The following is an 18570-nucleotide window of genomic DNA, read 5'->3' as shown; positions in this document are numbered from 1 at the left end:
TATGAGTGCGTATTATCTTAGACACAGTAGCATATAAATTTTCTTTGCACCTACATGTTGTTTTCGCTCCTGTACTGATTTCCTTATCCCCAGATACTAGTACAGTGGTGTCTATTTTCTCCCCACCTTGCCTCTGGATAGACAGGCAGATGCAGTTATTCTGACCTGGAGCTTGTATTGTAACTTGCTACAAAGGGGACAAGGTAAATGATGGAAATGCAAACATAATGCAGCTCCACTTGCAGACACAATAGCACTAGATATACTGCAATATAGGCCAATAGCTTGCACAACGTCTTGTACAAGGAGAAATGCAAGTTGAGATATAATTAACTTAACACGAGCATAGACTTTTTAGTGCATTTCTGCTTACACAAGGACTCTAGAATGCACAGTAATTTTCCACTGGATCTACCTTTATGCTTTTATATGTGATTAGTTTAATGTTTGGCAGCATGGGTTCAGGTAAAACTAGTTAATTAAATAAATTGTTTTTATTTACTGAACCAGATTTAAATGGGAAATGTTATCACTACTTGATGGTATTTAGACTTACAGGGATACCAAGACTCTGCAAAGTGAGGGAATGATTATCCATCCCCAGAGCCAAATGGATCCTGATGGTTTTCTGATGACTTTAGGGGATTTTCTTATTGATATGGCTGGCACTGTGTCAATACCCTTGTTGGCCTCTGGAATGGAGCAATAATCCAGGCGGCTGACACAATCATTTCTAGGTGCACTATCTCAAGTCTTAGAGTCTGGGCAGCCTCTTGGTTTACTAGGAATCTGTGGGCTATGAAAAGACAAGCAGGGTTGCCAGGATCCCCCACCCCTGCTTCTGGTTTTCTGCCACTGCTCAAAAATAATTTACAAATGGCTGCTGGGCCAACAGTGTGATGTTACTTCCAGGAAAAACCCAGATGTGATGTCAGTCCTCTCTATGATTCACAGGGAGGTGAAATGTCACTTCTAGGTTTTCCCAGAAGAGGCATCCCACTGTTGCCGATGGTCACCATCTCCAGTCTCCCAATGGTTAATGTTAAAGACAAGGGAGGATAGGGCTATCCATGGCTACTAGTCATGATACATACCTATTCTCTCCAGGATCAGAGAAGCATGCTTATTATATTAAGTGCTGCGGAACACGGGCAGGATAATGCTGCTGCAGTTGTCTTGCTTGTGGGCATTCTAGAAGCACCTGGTTGGCCACTGTGTGACAGACTGCTGGACTTGATGGGCCTTGGTCTGATCCAGCATGGCTTTTCTTAGTCTTACGTTCTTATAACATTTGAGGAAGATTTGTGACAAATCCAACAAGACACCGTCTAGAGCTCATTTTAAAACCTACTCCATAGCGGGGATGGAAGAAATATGTCTCTGCCACAACAGCATCCATAAAATGTAGGCTTGTGGTACTGTTCTGGGTGGTCAGTGCCCTACTGGGATCTGGCCCATGAGAAGAGGTGGACTGTACAGTGGCCCACTATAACCAGTTTGCATGACTGTCACATCCATACCAATTTGGACTACAACAGTAATAGGCTCAGATGGCGATAAGGTGTTAGCTTGACCAGCAGTATGGCATACTTTAAAGTTTATTCAATCTGAGGGTATGGGCAGGATTCATGGAAGTTGGAGATCTACCACCTTCTTGTACGACCCATCTCTCTTCTGGTTGCGTAAATCTGCTGGAGAGCTGAGTGGATTTGGGATACAGTAAATGCCTACTTGAAAGAGAGGGTGGTCTCATGAAATAGGCTCTGGTGCATCAATTATTAAAGAAATCTACTCTGGACCCAGGAGATTTGCATAACTATCATCCAGTATCAAATGTACCATTCTTGAACAAGGTGATTAAATGAGTGGTGGCTGGAAAATACCAAGACTTCCATGATGAAGCAGATTGTTCAGATCTTTTCCAATCTGGTTCCAGTCCTCATTATGGGATTGAAACAACCTTGGTTGCCCTGCTGGATGACCTGTTCCAGGAGACAGACAGATGGAGTGGGACTCTGTTGATTCTCCTGGACCTCTCAGTGGTTTAGATACCACCAATACCTTCTACACCACCTTTTGTGACTGGGCCTGGGAAGCACTGCAGTAGTTTTGGTCCTGCCTGGAAGGTGGGTTTCAGAACCTGATACTGAGGAACTGCTGCTCTACCTCTAGGCCTCTGAGAGCCACACAAGATTTCATATTGTTCCCTGTGCTTTTTAACATCTACAGCTTAAAATCAAGAAAACAAAAGTAATGACTACAGGAGAATTACACAACTTTAAGGCTGACAATGAGGAAATTGAAATTGTTCAAGAATTTCTATTCCTTGGCTCCACCATCAACCAAAAGGGAGGCTGCAGCCAAGAAATCAGAAGGAGATTGAGACTGGGAAGGGCAGCCATGAAGAGCTAGAGAATATTCTGAAGTGTAAGGATGTGTCACTTGCCACCAAGACTAGATTAATTCATGCCATCGTATTCCCTATTACTATGTATGGGTGTGAAAGCTGGACAGTGAAGAAAGCTGATAGGAAGAAAATAGATTCCTTTGAAATGTGGTGTTGGAGGAGAGTGTTACGAATACCATGGACTGCCAAAAAAAACCAAATCAGTGGGTTATAGATCAAATCAAGCCTGAACTGACCCTAGAAGCTAAAATGACTAAACTGAGGCTATCGTATTTTGGTCACGTCATGAGACAACAAGAGTCACTGGAAAAGACAGTCATTCTAGGAAAAGTTGAGGGCAGCAGGAAAAGAGGAAGACCCAACAAGAGATGGATTGACTCAATAAAGGAAGCCACAGCCTTCAATTTGCAAGATCTGAGAAAGGCTGTCAAAGATAGGACATTTGGAGGACTTTCATTCATAGGGTCACCATGAGTCGGAAGCAACTTGATGGCACTTAACACACACACACACACATGAAACTACTGGATGAGATCATGTGAAGGTTTGGGCTGGGTTGTCACCAATATGCAGATGATACTCAGCTCTATCTCACACTTCCAGCAGATCCCAGGGAGGCTACGAAACTCATGAACTGGTGTCTGGATCTTTGGCTGGTGAGCTGCTGTCTTTCCTGGTTTAAAAAAAAGATCTTGCCACTGTGGTACATGCCCTGGTAACATCTAGATTATGCTTAAAGAGTGTCCTTAAAGTGTGTCCAGAAAATACAATTGGTACAGAATGCTGTGGCAAGAATGCTGACTAGGGTCATAGGGGCCATGTGCGATGTCCTCGACTGTCACTGTCCCTAGTGACATCAGGGCCCTGCAGGACCAGAAAGAGTTCCGTGGGGCCTGTAAAACAGAGTTATTCCACCAGGCCTACATTTGACGGCAGCCGCATCTGTGCTGGCCTCCCTACCCCCCACTCTTAGTTTTATCAATTATGTAGGGGCACTGCCTGCCCTGCGAGTTTCTATGTTTGGTTAAGTTCCATATGTTCTATTTATTAATGTTGTTGTGCAGTTTTAATAGTTTTAATAGAATATGTTTTTATGGTTTTATTGTTGATTTGTTGTTACCCACCCTGAGCTCGGCCTTGGCTGGGGATTGAGGGCAGAATACAAGTCTAAATAAATAAATAAACATCACTCCCGTGTTCTTCCTTCTAAATTGGCTCCCTATTTATTTCTGCGCCCAAGTCAAGTCGTTGGTGTTTACCTTTAAAGCCCTATATGATGGGACCAGCATACCTTATGGACTGCCTACCCCACAGGAACCTACCTGAACATTATGGTCATCTATGAGAGCTCTGCTTGAGGGACACCTGTGATCTGAGACAAGACATCTCATGGCACCCAGACTGTGGAATTCCCTTCCCAGGGAGATTCATCTGTCACCCTCTATCATTATTTTCCCAAGGGGGTGAAAACCTTTTTGTTTCATCTAGGGTTCCCTTACTGACCCTCCTTCCTGTTCATGTTTCAACTGTTGTTTCATATATATGCATTTTTACAGTAGATTTTTAATCTCTTTTTAACTGTTTGCCACCTAGAGGGCCCTAATTAGGTGGAAGAGTGGGATTAACATGTTTTAAATAAATACAAATAAATGAGCATATGTTGAAATCAAATTACTCATTACCAAAAGCCTAGAAGACATAGAGTGCAGTCCTTAAATCACTTTACTCCAAAGAAACTAAATTATTCCCATCCTTAAAAACCATGGCATATATTAAGGTTTGAACAGCATTTCTGGATCCCTAACAAAATAAATCCAAATTGACAGGGCTGTGGGTTTGTAAGTCAGAATCTCTAGGTTGTCAGTAAAAGTAATTTCATTTCTTATGATTCATTTCATTTATATTTTAGTGTATTAGCTGGATATATTATTGATCTTTGCTCCATCCAAGTTTGGCCTCATCATAAAGACAAAAATTTGATTTGAAAAATGTCTGTTCTGGCTTATTCTGCAATAAAAATGCTGATGATAACCAGAGTTTATGGGGTCCTGAATAAAAGACAGCAGCTACAATGGTCCAAAAATGGACGCACACGGTTGGAATAACAGATTACTTTATTTGGGAGATAGCAGCAAGATTCCAATTCTAGGACCTATGATATTCTGCATATATTACTCACTTAAATTTTCCAGAGGCAAACTTTACCTAAGCTTGGTAAGAATGTAAGCATGCTGAATTAAACCAGGGGGGCCATCTAATCCAGCATCATGGTTCATACAGCAGCCAACCAGTCACCCTGAAGGTCCTACAAACAGGGTACAGAGTTTTAGCCTGATGCTGTAATGGTTTCCAGATGTTAACTACCTCTGAATATGGTTTAGTCACCATAGCTAGCAGCCATGAATCTGTCTAAACCCCTCTTAAAATCATTGCAACGTTCACTAGTACTGAACACCATAATTTAATTATTCAGTGAGTAAAGAATTATTTCCTTTTGTCAGTCCTGAATCTGTTGCCCATCAACTTCATTGGGCGCTGCTGAGTTTTAGGATTATGGGAAAGGGAGAAAAAGTTCTCTCAATCCACTTTCTACACCTTATAAATCTCTCTTGCATTTCACCTAAGCCAGTTTTTCTCTAAACTAAAAAGCCCCAGACTCTTTTGCCTTCCCTAAGAACATAAGAAAGGCCATGCTGTATCAGACCAATGCCCATCAGGTCCAGCAGTTTGTTCACACAGTGGCCAACCAGGTGCCTCTAGGAAGCCCACAAACAAGACGACTGCAGCAGCATTATCCTGCCTGTGTTCCCAAGCACCTAATATAATAGGCATGCTCCTCTGATCCTGGAGAGAAGAGGTATGCATTATGACTAGTATCCATTTTGACTAGTAGCCATGGAAAGCCCTCTCCATCATGAACATGTCCACTCCCCTCTTAAAGCCTTCCAAGTTGGCAGCCATTACCACATCCTGGGGCAAAGAGTTCAACCATTTAACTGTGCATTATGTGAAGAAATACTTCCTTTTATCTGTTTTGAATCTCTCACCCTCCAGCTTCAGCAGATGACCCCGAGTTCTAGTATTATGAGATAGGGAGAAAAGCTTATCCCTGTCTACTCTCTCCATACCATGCATAATTTTATAGACCTCTATAATGTCTCCCCTTAACCGCCTTCTTTCCAAGCTAAACAACCCTAAGCATTTTAACTGCTCCTCATAGGGCAGTTGCTCTAGCCCCCTGGTCATTTTGGTTACTTGTTTCTGCACCTTCTCAAGCTCTGGAATATCCTTTTTTAGATGTGGTAACCAGAACTGTACACAGTATTCCAAGTGTGGTCTCACCATAGATTTGTATAAGGGCATTATGATAGCAGCAGTTTTATTCTCTATTCCTTGTCTAATTATTGCCAGCATGGAATTTGCCTTTTTCACAGCAGGAGCACACTGGGTTGACATCTTCATCGAGCTATCCACTACCACCCCAAGATCCCTTTCTTGGTCTGTCGCTGCCAGCACATCAGTGTATATGTGAAGTTGGGATTTTTTTGCCCCAATATGAATCACTTTACACTTGCTCACATTGAATCTCATTTGCCATTTTAATGCCCATTCCTCCAGTTTGAAGAGATCCTTTCGGAGCTCTTCACAGTCCGATTTTGTAACCACCCTAAATAATTTGGTGTCATCTGCAAACTTGGCCACCTCGCTATTCACCCCCTCGTAGGTAAGGTCCTCTAACCCTGTAATCATCTTAGTTGCCATCATTTAAAGAATTTGAAGTAGAAAAGAAGCAATTTCCTTTGCAGCTATGTAATGGATTCTCAAAACTGAGAGGAACGGTCATTGTTGCCTTTTCCTACCTACACCTCCAGCCCATGGACACAGTCTACAGAACTACATCATCAGTTCTATGGGCCCAAAGGACTCTGGACCTTTGATTCTCAGAACTGTTTGTGAAGCATGGAGGCCTTTCAAAAGCAGCTTGCGATATTGCATGGGGGTGCGGGTGGATCAGAAGTGCCACTGAATACATGCAAAAGACTGTTTCTGAAGTAGATTACTGGATTGTGGATCACATGCTCTACCACAAAAGCCAAGCTTTGCTCTTTGCCCCAAATAATCCATGATCTGTGACATGAGTCCAGCAGCAGGTAGCGAAGGAAGGCTCCAGGAGGACAGAACCCGGGAGAGCTGCCAAGGCAAATGGCGGACAAGCAAGAAACATTGTTTCAGAGCTCTAACCTCATTTGAGCACCTACATAGATAAACTGTCCTACTGAATGCCCAAACCCTGCCCCAGCCACAAGTCAGCAATAGTTTTTTATTGGTCTGGCTTAGAAGCAGGTATGCTACAAAACAAGTGTATATGTGTGTAAGTTACAGTGGGGGAAAAAAAGAATCTCCCCAGTACTCCCCCCCCCCCACCTCCAGGTCTTAGGAAAGGTGACAATGTGCTCCACAACCCCTTTTTTGTTTGCTTCACTACAGCATTTCACCACACTACCCACATTGCTGGAAACTGATGAAAGTGGGAAGGACTATTTACTTCTGCAGAATCAGTTCTTCACCTGAAGATCATTGTTACAGAGGGTGGCTTTTCCTCCTTCCCCCTTTGTGCAAAACGCAGGTGTAAGCTGATGATGATGCGTCAGAAAACACAATGGCTAGCACCATGCTAGCGATTGCTGTGCTAGCAGAATCCCTTCAATGTGAAGGCTACAATAGTAGTAACCCAATGACAGAGTGAGGAAGTTGCTATGCTGGCATAATGTTTTCCTTCTGCCATAGTTATTGTGCTGCACCAGGGCAAGAGCTACGGAAGACATACTGTGCTACACGACAGGCACAACTTAAGAATTGCTTTGTTGATATCTTGGTGGTAGAGGTAGATTGGGGAGTCAAAACTAAATGTCAGAATTTAGACAAATTGATCTCCGAGATGCCTTCCTGACCTACAATTCTGTAAAATGCAAGAAAGGGGTTAAAGATTACAGGGGTGTGTCTTGCCTTGTATCATTGTACAAAACCATAAAACAACAGTTTTGCCTTGAAAAAAATTAAGGTCATTTCCTGTTTAGCTTTCGCAAAAGATATGCCATAAACAGGGAAGAAAAAAGGTTAAGATTAGCTAAGAAAAGAAAATGCAAAGGAAAGGTAAACCCTGTGATAAATCATCTGCTGCAGTAAATACTGTAATTTTAGTTGAATTTGTTTAAAGGACAGGGTTATTGAAACTGCATCAGTCTCATACAAAATAAACTGTACAGCAATTTTACAAAATAGTTTGGCAGCACCTGTATATATGTTTATATGTGGGCTTAGGGTAAAATTACACGTGACACTAGGGATCCATGCTCAGATCTCTGAATGAGGAAGTCAGCTGCAAAAACAAACAAACAAATGAAAAACAGATGGGAGAGAAAGACTGGATATAAATAAAGTAAATGAAAAAACAAAAATAAATAAATGGTAGGTGTGGGGAGTGTGACTGTGTCCCTATGAGCAAAGGCTACTAAACGTACATTCATACACACATTTGTTTGTAATCAGCTTACATTGTTCTTTCTCCTCCATTTTATCCTCACAACAACCCTGTGAGGTAGGTTAGGCAGAGTGCGGCAGACCGACGGGTCACCCAGCAAGCTTCCATGGCAAATAATTAAGCAAATAGCTAAAAAGGATTGTGAGTAAACTTATCTTTCAGTAGCTATAAAACTGCTGTAATTAAGGTAAGGGGAATGATAAAATTAACTAGATTTTTTTTCTTCGTTTAATAGCCATGATCAAAATAAGAGAAATAAAAATTCAGGATGATCATTTGAAGGATAAAAGAAATGGCCCTTCATTGTTTACTGGGGGAAAGCACGGTTATAAATTACTGTTCAATCATGCTGAATCCAATGAGGAAAAGTTTGTCTTGAGTATTATGATGCACTGATTTTTGGAAATGTAATAAAATTAGTGTGATGTCTAAATTAAAACATCATTAGGTCTTCGAATTGTGGAATCCCTAGTTGCATTTTTACCCTTTGACCCCATTTCCGAAGGCAGAAACAGTTTCGGGGGGGGGGGTTTGCAGATGGTTTTCATCTGCTACATAGTACAGCAAAACTGCAAATGGGAATCCAATTAATAGCAAAAATGGTTGACAGTCCAGGTGTTGCCCTATTTGGGGGGAAAACACCAATTGGATGCTATACACTGTCTAGCACACCGCTGGTTCTGAATAAATGTTTAGCAGAAGCAGCAGTTGCCTGATAACAGTTGTGAGGTTTTAGACACACTTGACTTTATAATATGAAGCGTACTGATTTAAAAGCCAAGCTTTCAATAAGGATACATTTGTAATGCCAACCTAATGATATCACCTTCTATGCTCCTCATTTAGTTATTTCACTAACCACTAATGGGTCCTGACTGGAATTAACCCTTACAGTGAAATTCAGACTGGTAATAGCTCAGGCGGGACTCATTCCTTCCAGTTCCACAAACTGCCTGCAGTGAAGCAATTACTATCAAATGGAATAAACTGGCACAATTTTGCTTGGGATTGTCTTTTTTGTTGTTGTCGTTCTGTTCAGCGTTGCAGAGTAAAGTGCACAGGTGACATCTAGTGGTCAGTGAGAACTAACTAGCTCACAAACCTCTGTAAAGAAAGGTGACGTGCCTAACCAGAATAATAACTAGAAGCTAGCAAAACAGAGAACCTAAAGGTAGGCTAAAATGTTGCACGGAATTCTGAGTGACCACAACCAACCAATGTAACAACTTTCCTTGTAAGTAAAATATACACTTTAAAGAAGTAAAATCTGTTTTTGTCACATAGATGCTGGTATGGATCTGACATTCATTCCTAAAAATTACCTCCGTTAAATCTTGGCACAACAGAAAATGGATGGATGTCTTTTCATCATATTAAAATAAATACTGGTGTGGTAGTAACAGATAGGCAGAAACCGTTACTTTTGTACTAAACATCCTGCCTGAGGAAGTTATGAGAAATTTTAAAGTTCACAAGCCACGTTGTAATATTTTTTATTTATTTACTGCATTTATACCCTGCCTGTCTCCCCAATAGAAATCCAAAATGGTTTACATTGTTTCTCTCGCCTCAATTTTATCCTCAGAACCCTGTGAGGTCGATTATGCTGAGCATGTGGCTGGCCCAAGGTCACCCAGCAAGTTGCTCTGGGTTCTGGAATGACAGCCCCCAGAGTGGAATGACAGCCCCGGGGGGTAGCAGAAGTGTTTTGGGACTGGGATGACAGCCCCCAGGGTGGAATGAGTAGGATTCTATTGCTAGGGACTGTCATTCCAGTCCCAGAACACTTCTGTTACTCCCTGGAGCTGTCATCCCACTCTGAGGGCTGTCATTACAGTCCCCAAGCACAGATTGTATTGCTAGGGACCATCATTCAACTCTGGTGGCTCTCATTCCAGTACCAGAACACATATTCTATTGTTAGGGACCATCATTTCACTCTGGGGGCTGTCATTCCAATCCCAAAACACATAGGGCGCAAACGCACGGGAGATTTTGCCTTGGATTTGTCGCTCTCTACATGCACATTTCCCCCATCTGAATTCTCAAAACTCTGCATGGGGGGCTACTGTTGAGTTTTGAGAATTTGGCTGGGGGAAATGTGCATTTAGAGAGCTGCAAATCCAAGGCAAGACCTCCTATGCGTTTCCCCCCCATATTATACTGTTAGGGAATGTCATTCCACTCTGGGGACTGTTATTCCAGTCCCAGAACACAGATTCTATTGCCAGGGACCGACATTCCACTCTGGAGGCTGTCATTCCAGCCCCACTGTGGTCTATCTGGGCCAAAAGACCTTAGTGGAAAATCCATTCTGCACTTTACTTGAAACGGTTTTTGTGCTGTAATGTATTTCAGCGGAGACCAGGCAAGTCAGTTGGCTTCTTATCTCCCATGACCTTTGTGGGTGAATTTTAACTTGGCATGAGCAGAGCCATCTTTATTGTCTGCTAGGTTGCTCTGGTTGAAAATGGGCCTTTGTACCCTGACGAGTTTTTATGCTGGCTTTGCTATTATAAAAGTGCTATTGCCAAAGAAAACAAGAAGGCCTCCATCCTTGGGCACTGATAAGATGGTACAGAGTAGAGTTTCCCTCCCCGAAGCTACAAGAAGCTCGATACAATTTCTAAGCTGCATGAATACTTGCTTATGTCTAATCCACTGGTTCCCAACCAGGGGTCCACGAGAACTAAATTAAGGTCCGCAAAACAAAGTTATAAACCCATAATAAATTAATATTTTCAATTAGAAGTTCTCTATTATAAAAATATATATTCAAATATTATTCTAAGTTTAATGTTTAACTAGCAGTTATGATTAAAGTTTATTTTCAAATTCTCAGAATTTTTATTTTGAACCTTGGGGTCCCTGCACCGAACAAAAAAGTCCTAGTGGTCCCTGGTCAAAAAAAGGTTGGGAACCACTGGTCTAATCGAATGGGAGAATTCTTCTTTTGCAGTGCTTCCTTAGTAACGCTGTGATGTCATTAAAACTATCAAAGTTGCATGCATAATGAGCTCATTAGAACTTCCTTGTCTTTTAAGCGACTAGGTGAGGATGACTTTTAACGGCTCCGTTTTGTTCGGAGTGCATGGTCGGGCTACCCTTGTTGGAGCCTGCGACAAATAAACCCCCCGTCATCTTCAACGCGTCTCCCATCCTCTCCCACGGTTTCTAACGGGCCATCCGGCCACTCCTTTCAGTACACCCCGTTTTAAACCCCCTGGCAGGAGGGGCCCAAGGCGCCACGCGAAAAGGGGCCAGAGCCTTCCCACGTTCACGGGGCTCCCCTGTTCTCGCGTGTCACAAATTCTTGGAACTCAAGAGGGAGTTGCAGCAGAAATCGGTGGGCGAAAACGCGTGGTCGCTTGAGCCTCCGTTCTTCCCTGTTCCAGCCAGGATTCAGCCAGGATCGAACGCGCGGACGTTCTTCCCTGTTCCAGCCAGGATCGAACGCACGAACGTTCCAGGATCGAACGCGCGAACGTTCTTCCCTGTTCCAGCCAGGATTCAGCCAGGATCGAACGTTCGCGCGTTCGATCCTGGCTGAATCCCGGCTGGAACAGGGAAGAAAGGAGGCTCAAGCGACCGTGCGTTTTCGCCCAATGTGCGTACTCAGCGTCACGTGGCCAGATACGTCTCTGCAAGGCCTAAGTCTCCGCGGCTGCAGCTGGGACCCGAGGGGAGGATCCCCCCGATCTGCCGAGTGACGGCCCGATTGCAGCTGCCCGGCTCGCAGCAGGTGGTTCGCGCGGCTCTTGGTACGGGCGAGGGCCAACCGCGCCGGGCTTTGCCCCGCGCCCCGTCCCCCTGCCCGTTTGCAGGCCGGCTGCTAGTGCCAGTCAAGCGGCTCTCGTCCGCGGTCGGGGCGCGCGGGGCTTCTGCAACGGCGCCAAGGCTCCCGCGGAGAGCCAGCTGCGCCTGGCGCACGAGGGTCTCCCCGGGTTCGCTTTGGCAAGCCAGCGTGGCCGGAGACGGGAGGGGAGGGAAACGTGCCCCCCTCCCCGCGCTCGACGGGCCCTCCGCTTCCGACAACACTGCCGCCCCGTGGGGTCATACCGTCAAGCGTTCTCGAGAGGCGAAATCGGGTCGCCTTAAAAAAAAACAACCCACAATGCATTGGGCACGCTGCACATGCTCAGGAGTACTGTCTGTTTTAACCGTGCTCGTTCGCTAATTTTTCAAGGTGTGGGCGTGTTAAGTGCCGTGGATTCGCTTCCGACTCGTGGCGACCCTATGAATGAAAGTCCTCCCAAATGTCCTGTCTTTGACAGCCCTGCTCAGGTCTTGCAAATTGAAGGCTGTGGCTTCCTTTATTGAGTCCACCCATCTCTAATTTTTCAATGTATTAAATGTCTATCTCGACTCTCGTTTTTCTTCAGCTCAATATATATATATTTAAGTGGAGTCCTTGAACTTTGCCTTGTCTCTTAGGTCGCCGAGATGGACCGCTAACGGCTGATGAAAAGGCAAAGGGTGAGTGGATAGTCGGCGGCGGGGGGCGGAGAGGAGAGCATCGGGAAACACTATTGCAGAGGGGCCTTACTCCAGAGTAATTTCTTGCATTAAGCCATCTAGGATGTGCCTACAGAGAGACAGCGTTGTTTCAGAATGCTTTGTCCCTATCAAAAGCATGGCTGAAAATGAGCTAACATTCCTGCATTAATGCAGCCCATTTTAGAACTGCTGGAGTGTATTCAGCCTGTACTAATGACATGCAGCTGCCTTATATTGAATTAGACCTAGGGTTGCCAGCTTAAGGTTTGGGAAATACCTGGAGATTTTGGGGGTGGAGCCTGAGGAGGGGAAGGTGTGGAGAGGGGAGGGACTTCAGTGCCATAGAGTCCAATTGCCAAAGTGGCCATTTTCTCCAGGGGAACTGACCTGTCAGCTGGAGATCAGTTGTAATAGCGGGAGATCTCCGGCCACCACCTGGAGGCTGGCAACCCTAATTAGACCCTTGATCCATCAAGATCGTCTAGTCAGACCAGCAGCGGCTCTCCAGGGTCTCAGCCAGAGGTCTATCACACCTGCTACCTGATCCTTTTAAACTGGAGATGGCAGGCATTGAACCTGGGACTTTATGTATGTCAAGCAGATGCTCTCCCACTGCGGCTTGGTCACACCCATGCTCATAAACAGAGGCAGGGAAATTTAGCCATCACAGTCTAGATTCCCAAGGTGCTTTGTTACAACTGCACCATGTTGTTACAGCTATACCGTAAGTTGGTCCAGAGGCAAGTTCCTGAAGCACTGGCAGTCCACTGGGAGCAAGCCAAGTCCCAGTGGACTGCCAGTGCTTCAGGAACTTGCCTCTGGACCAACTTACGGTATAGCTGTAACAACATGGTGCAGTTGTAATAAAGCACCTTGGGAATCTAGACTGTGATGGCTAAATTTCCCTGCCTCAGTTTATGAGCATGGGCCTGACCAAGTGCAGCCTGGTCAAGTGCAGCCTTTGTCTCTCTCCCCACCCAATTTCATTTATTGGTGCACCAACATCTTCACAGGTAAAGGGTGCATTATTTTTCAGGCCTGAAAGGTTGGCTACCCATTGCTTACAAACTTCTACCAGTGCACAGTAATCTTTTTCCGTAGAGAACTGTTTGAGTTTTCTTTTTTTTTAAAAATCCCTTTTGTGGCAGAGAAACCTTAGCTATACAGAGGATCTTTTCCTGCTGTGAGAAAATCCTGCCGTGAGTAATGAAAAAGATTTTTTTTAAATCACAAACAGAATAATATGAAGTACAAAAGAAGATGGTATCAGAATGTACGTATATGTATGAGAGCGCCATTTCCATAAAATTGTCAGTGATTTGTTAAAAAAGCATAACATGAATGTGCACTTCCAACTAATATGGAAATATTTTCTATGAAATTAATAAAAGGTGTAACTAGAGGCCTCAGTAGGTTTGCAGTTTCTCTTCTCTCTCATGCATGCGTACACACACTCATTGCCCTAAATAATGTGGGTGCAGTGGATTTAATTGTACTCCCAGAAATGAGAAATTGGGATGTCAAATTAATTACTGTGGGGGGAAGAATTCATCATTCACATACCTTAGTTTATTTTCCCCCTGCCCCTAAATAAAGTTGACCTGTTGGCTATGGAAGGAGTAACAGAGGCCACACAGACAGGCTAGACTGAGCTGGGAGTGGGTGGAGAATTAGGCAGTTGGGCACTTAGACCAGGGGTGGGGAACCCTTTTTCCGCCAAGGGCCATTTGGATATTTATACCATCATTAGTGGGCCGTACAAAATTATCAACTTAAAAATTAGCCGACTAAGCCCCAAGCAGGTAGCTGCCCCAGATGACCCCCCCCCCCCCAGGCATCGGCAAGGAGGCAGGCATCTAACCGGTGGCGCACTTCCCCACCTGGTAGCAGAGGATGGTCGCCAGTCTTAGATCCTTCTGAGCTAGAGATCTGCCAGGACCCACGAAGGGCCAGACCAAATGATTTTGTGGGCCTTAAACAGCCCTTGGGTCTGACGTTCCCCACCCCTGACTTAGACCACCGTCATTTTCAGCAAGCCCTAAAGGAAAAAATTGGGCTAAGTGCTGGTGATGTTACAGCTGTGCTGCCTCGGCCCCCTTTCCATTGCCAGTAGTGGCAGTAGTGGTTAAGAGTGCTAGATGCGAAATGGATAGGCATATGGTAGGGATCTAGCAGGAAGTCTCCCTGCTAGATCCCTACCATATGGGAAATGGTGGGGGGGATACACGTTGGTGTTGCATCAGCTCACATATGTCACTTCTGGTAAAAAGCAGAAGTGAAATGGCAGACTTTCTAGCATTTTGCAAAATGTCTGCTGTATCACTTCCGGTTTTAACCAGAAGTTCCGGTTAACCAGAAGTGATGTAGGTGTGCTGGCACACCAGGCCCTGCCCTTCCCCCATTTCCTCCCTGGGGTTGCCAGCTGTAGTCTGGCAACCCTAACCTATATTGAAGTACCCATCAGTCATGAACCTTACTGGGAGCCACTGAGCCACTTACTATCTCTCGGTCTAACATACCATACAGGGCTGTTGGGAGGGGGGAGCATATACTCCCCAGGGCTCCTTTGAGGAAAAAGGAGGTACAAATGTTAGAGCAATAATTGCCAAGCCATTCATATTATATTTCTCATGCACACACAAACTCATACACACCCTGGAGTGGGAGGAGAAGCATGTGTGTTTGTTAAGTGACCCCCCCCCCCCAGGCATCGGCAAGGAGGCAGGCATCTAACCGGTGGCGCACTTCCCCACCTGGTAGCAGAGGATGGTCGCCAGTCTTAGATCCTTCTGAGCTAGAGATCTGCCAGGACCCACGAAGGGCCAGACCAAATGATTTTGTGGGCCTTAAACACACCAGGCCCTGCCCTTCCCCCATTTCCTCCCTGGGGTTGCCAGCTGTAGTCTGGCAACCCTAACCTATATTGAAGTACCCATCAGTCATGAACCTTACTGGGAGCCACTGAGCCACTTACTATCTCTCGGTCTAACATACCATACAGGGCTGTTGGGAGGGGGGAGCATATACTCCCCAGGGCTCCTTTGAGGAAAAAGGAGGTACAAATGTTAGAGCAATAATTGCCAAGCCATTCATATTATATTTCTCATGCACACACAAACTCATACACACCCTGGAGTGGGAGGAGAAGCATGTGTGTTTGTTAAGTGCCGTCACGTCGCTTCCGACTCATGGCGACCCTATGAATGAAAGTCCAAAATGTCCTATCTTTGACAGCCTTGCTCAGATCTTGCAAATTGAAGGCTGTGGCTTCCTTTATTGAGTCAATAAAGTGGGAGGAGAAGCATAGGAAACAAAAAAGAATGAGCACAATGTTTCAGATGCCAAGCTTTACAAAATGTCTGTCTCTTTAATTGGGGCTGTGGCAGTTAATGAGGATGAGGAGAAGCACATGAATGGTTAGGGGGGGGGGTTGCATTGGATACTGCTGATCGGTTGATGCAGTGAAAGCTAGTGTGCTGGTCTTTGTGTGTATGTGTGGGGGTGGGAACAGGCTTCTCTCCCAGCCCCCTTCCTCTCTCCCAACTGTAATGTTTCTGGGTTCCAAAATATGAGACCAAAAGAACGAAGGGTGGTTCAAACAGCTTAACTCTGAAGCGCACCTCCCAACAGGTTCGTGCAAGCACTCTCATCTAACTGAACTGCCTATGTGAACATGTGAGCTTCGGGAAGGTCTTCAAATGAATACGTTAGACTAACGTAAGGGAACATCTTGACATTATAAATTCTGTCACCACATCAATAGTGGTGATTTTCAGAGAGGGACCAAGTGAACAGCAATGTCCTTTAATAAAAAAAAAACTGGGTGCTGTGTAGTAGAAAGCACCTTCTTCCTGCTGCATGATTTTCTCTAAGGACAATCGGTGATACAATAGAATGCTGGTTTTTCTTGTCTCCCCCCCCCTCCACCCACACACTTGTTGGCTTGCTGTCCATGGAGCTTTCTTCTGAGTAAACACACAAAGGATGGTGCTATTAAGACAACCACACTTAGCAAATTACAGCGGAGGAGAGGAAAAGCTGAGGAGCAAGTATCTGTGTGGGTAAATAATGAGATAATAATTAAACAACTTTTTTGATGACCACCTTTGACTGAAAAGGATTAACTGCCAAGGGAAAATGTACTTGCCCATATTATTATGATGTTGTAAATAAATTGTGCAGTCATAGCGGGCATGCACTGAGCACCTTTTCAGCACCCTGGAGTAATTGCTAATCTGTGCTGGATTTCAGGGTAGACAGTGTCCCTCTCAGTCTGTACCGAGACGAGACACAATCTCTGAGAGCTCCTCTCCCGCTTTCCAAAGATTGCTGTCAAGAGAGGGAGAGAGGGAGAATCCTTTGATTTTTCTGTCTTTGTGCTCACAGAATAGTGAGAGAGTGTATATGCTTTTTTTCCTGTCTTTTTTATACATATGAAGAGATATGACTGTGCAGTGGGAAGAGTCACTGTGCATTTGTAAAACAGGTTAAGGTTTTTTTTTTTTTTAGCATCATAGAAGAGGGAGGAAAAGGGAAACATTATTTTGTTTCGAGTTAGACCAGACTCTTTTCAGCTTGTGGTCTATTCACCATCTGTGTGACCACATAATGTCTTTCCTGGCAAGGTTGAATTAAGTACATTCACACTTTGAAGACAGGTTAGGAAGGGATTGGGGCTGAGAAGCTGAATATTGCTCTGCTCTGCCCTTGATGGAGGCGGTTCTTCCTTTGGCTGCTGGCAGGCAGCAACATCTTCTGCCTTACCCAGGCCAAAATGGCTTGTGGAGCCTGGGAGAGTCAGACAGGCAGAGGCAGATACTTGGAGGAACAGCTTCCTTTTTCTTTCACAACCAGGACATGCTCTGATGGGCTTAGGCTTAGGAAGAGAAAGCTGTTGTTCCAAGAGTCCGCATACCTCTCCCGATTCACACACAACTCTGGCATGGAAAAGTCTGCCTGGAAAAGGACAATGGCTGTTTTGATCTAGACTTAACCAGAGGCAGCTTCACAGCCCCAAGAGTTTCTGGCTAGTACTCTTTGCCCAGACAGGCATAAAATAGACTATTTTGCCCAAGATTTGCCTGGAGTTGGCTTCATCTTCCTCCAACGGGTGAATCCCTTTGCCCAACAGGAGTGAGCATGAAATATTTTATGGATGACTTTTCACCATAATGTCATGACTTTACTGTTGTAGCAAGATAAATGAGGAATGGGCAAATGCTTTAACAAATGACATTTACATATCTTTGAAGTGTTGAAGAAACACTGATGTTGTTTGAGATTAACATGATCTATACAGTGTGACTGGAAAAATGTGTGGGAGAAGAGAAAACGGCAGGAAAATGGGTTGCTAGGAACTGAGGAACAGCTGCATGCATCTGGTGAAGACCAACTAGAGGAAGTATGGACATCAGCAAAACCACAGAGGTGTAACCAGCCAAGGGCACTTGCACAATACTACTTGTGGTCAAGTCAATGGTCTATTGGGTAACATTCAAAGCTCCCATGTTTACAATACCACTAAAACGGGTCCTGGCCTCCCCATTGAATGGATGGGAGTATGAATGCATTAGGATCATCTCTGTATTCGTTGCTGTTGCTGAACAAATGTTACACACATAGTGAAACGATCAAAAAGTGACTGGGTGTCCTCTTCTACTTAACCCATAGTAAAGTCCTTTTGTGACACTCTCTTCATGGGTTAAGATGGCTTTACATCAGCTGAAAAGAAATGGCATGGTTATAGAGCCAACTGGAAGGAATTGGGATAGCATCTCAATTTTCCATCCCACACCCATGTGAGCATTGGAAGTAGATGCCTAATTCTTCTGGGTTTGGGCTACAGCCACTCATGAATGTTTCCAAGCTCGTTTGTGCTGGTGTGATGTCATAATGGACCTATTATGTGTGAAAATGTAATACCGTGTGTGTTTTTTAATCAGCTTTCCCTGATCAGTGTTGCGTTAGAGTGTAGGGGGAATAATGGCAGTGCCCTGTACCCCTAATGGGAAAAAATCACCAGAAATTGTTGACTTGAAGGCAGAAAGAAGCACTAAAAGGGGAAAAAAATCCAGTTAAAACATTGTGAAATACCATTTTTCTATTGTTATTTCTAGAGACAGCA

At 44.5% G+C, this 18570-nt stretch overlaps 1 protein-coding gene across 2 annotated transcripts in view; it reads left to right on the top strand.

Moving 5' to 3' along the window:
- Positions 1 to 12413: 12413 nt before the first annotated feature.
- LOC130482616 (kynurenine/alpha-aminoadipate aminotransferase, mitochondrial-like) overlaps positions 12414 to 18570 on the top strand; it is a 31441-nt gene continuing 25284 nt past the window's right edge. For both annotated transcript variants that reach the window (XM_056855406.1, XM_056855407.1), the window contains exon 1: positions 12414 to 12425. The gene's annotated coding sequence lies outside the window, so the exon portion shown is untranslated. The remainder of the gene's footprint in view (positions 12426 to 18570) is intronic.

The sequence above is a fragment of the Euleptes europaea genome, chromosome 9 (genome assembly GCF_029931775.1).
Source record: "Euleptes europaea isolate rEulEur1 chromosome 9, rEulEur1.hap1, whole genome shotgun sequence".
In the NCBI taxonomy this organism is placed as follows: Eukaryota; Metazoa; Chordata; class Lepidosauria; order Squamata; family Sphaerodactylidae; genus Euleptes; species Euleptes europaea.
Note: the sequence above shows the minus strand (reverse complement) of the source record. Positions and strands in the feature narration are given on the sequence as shown.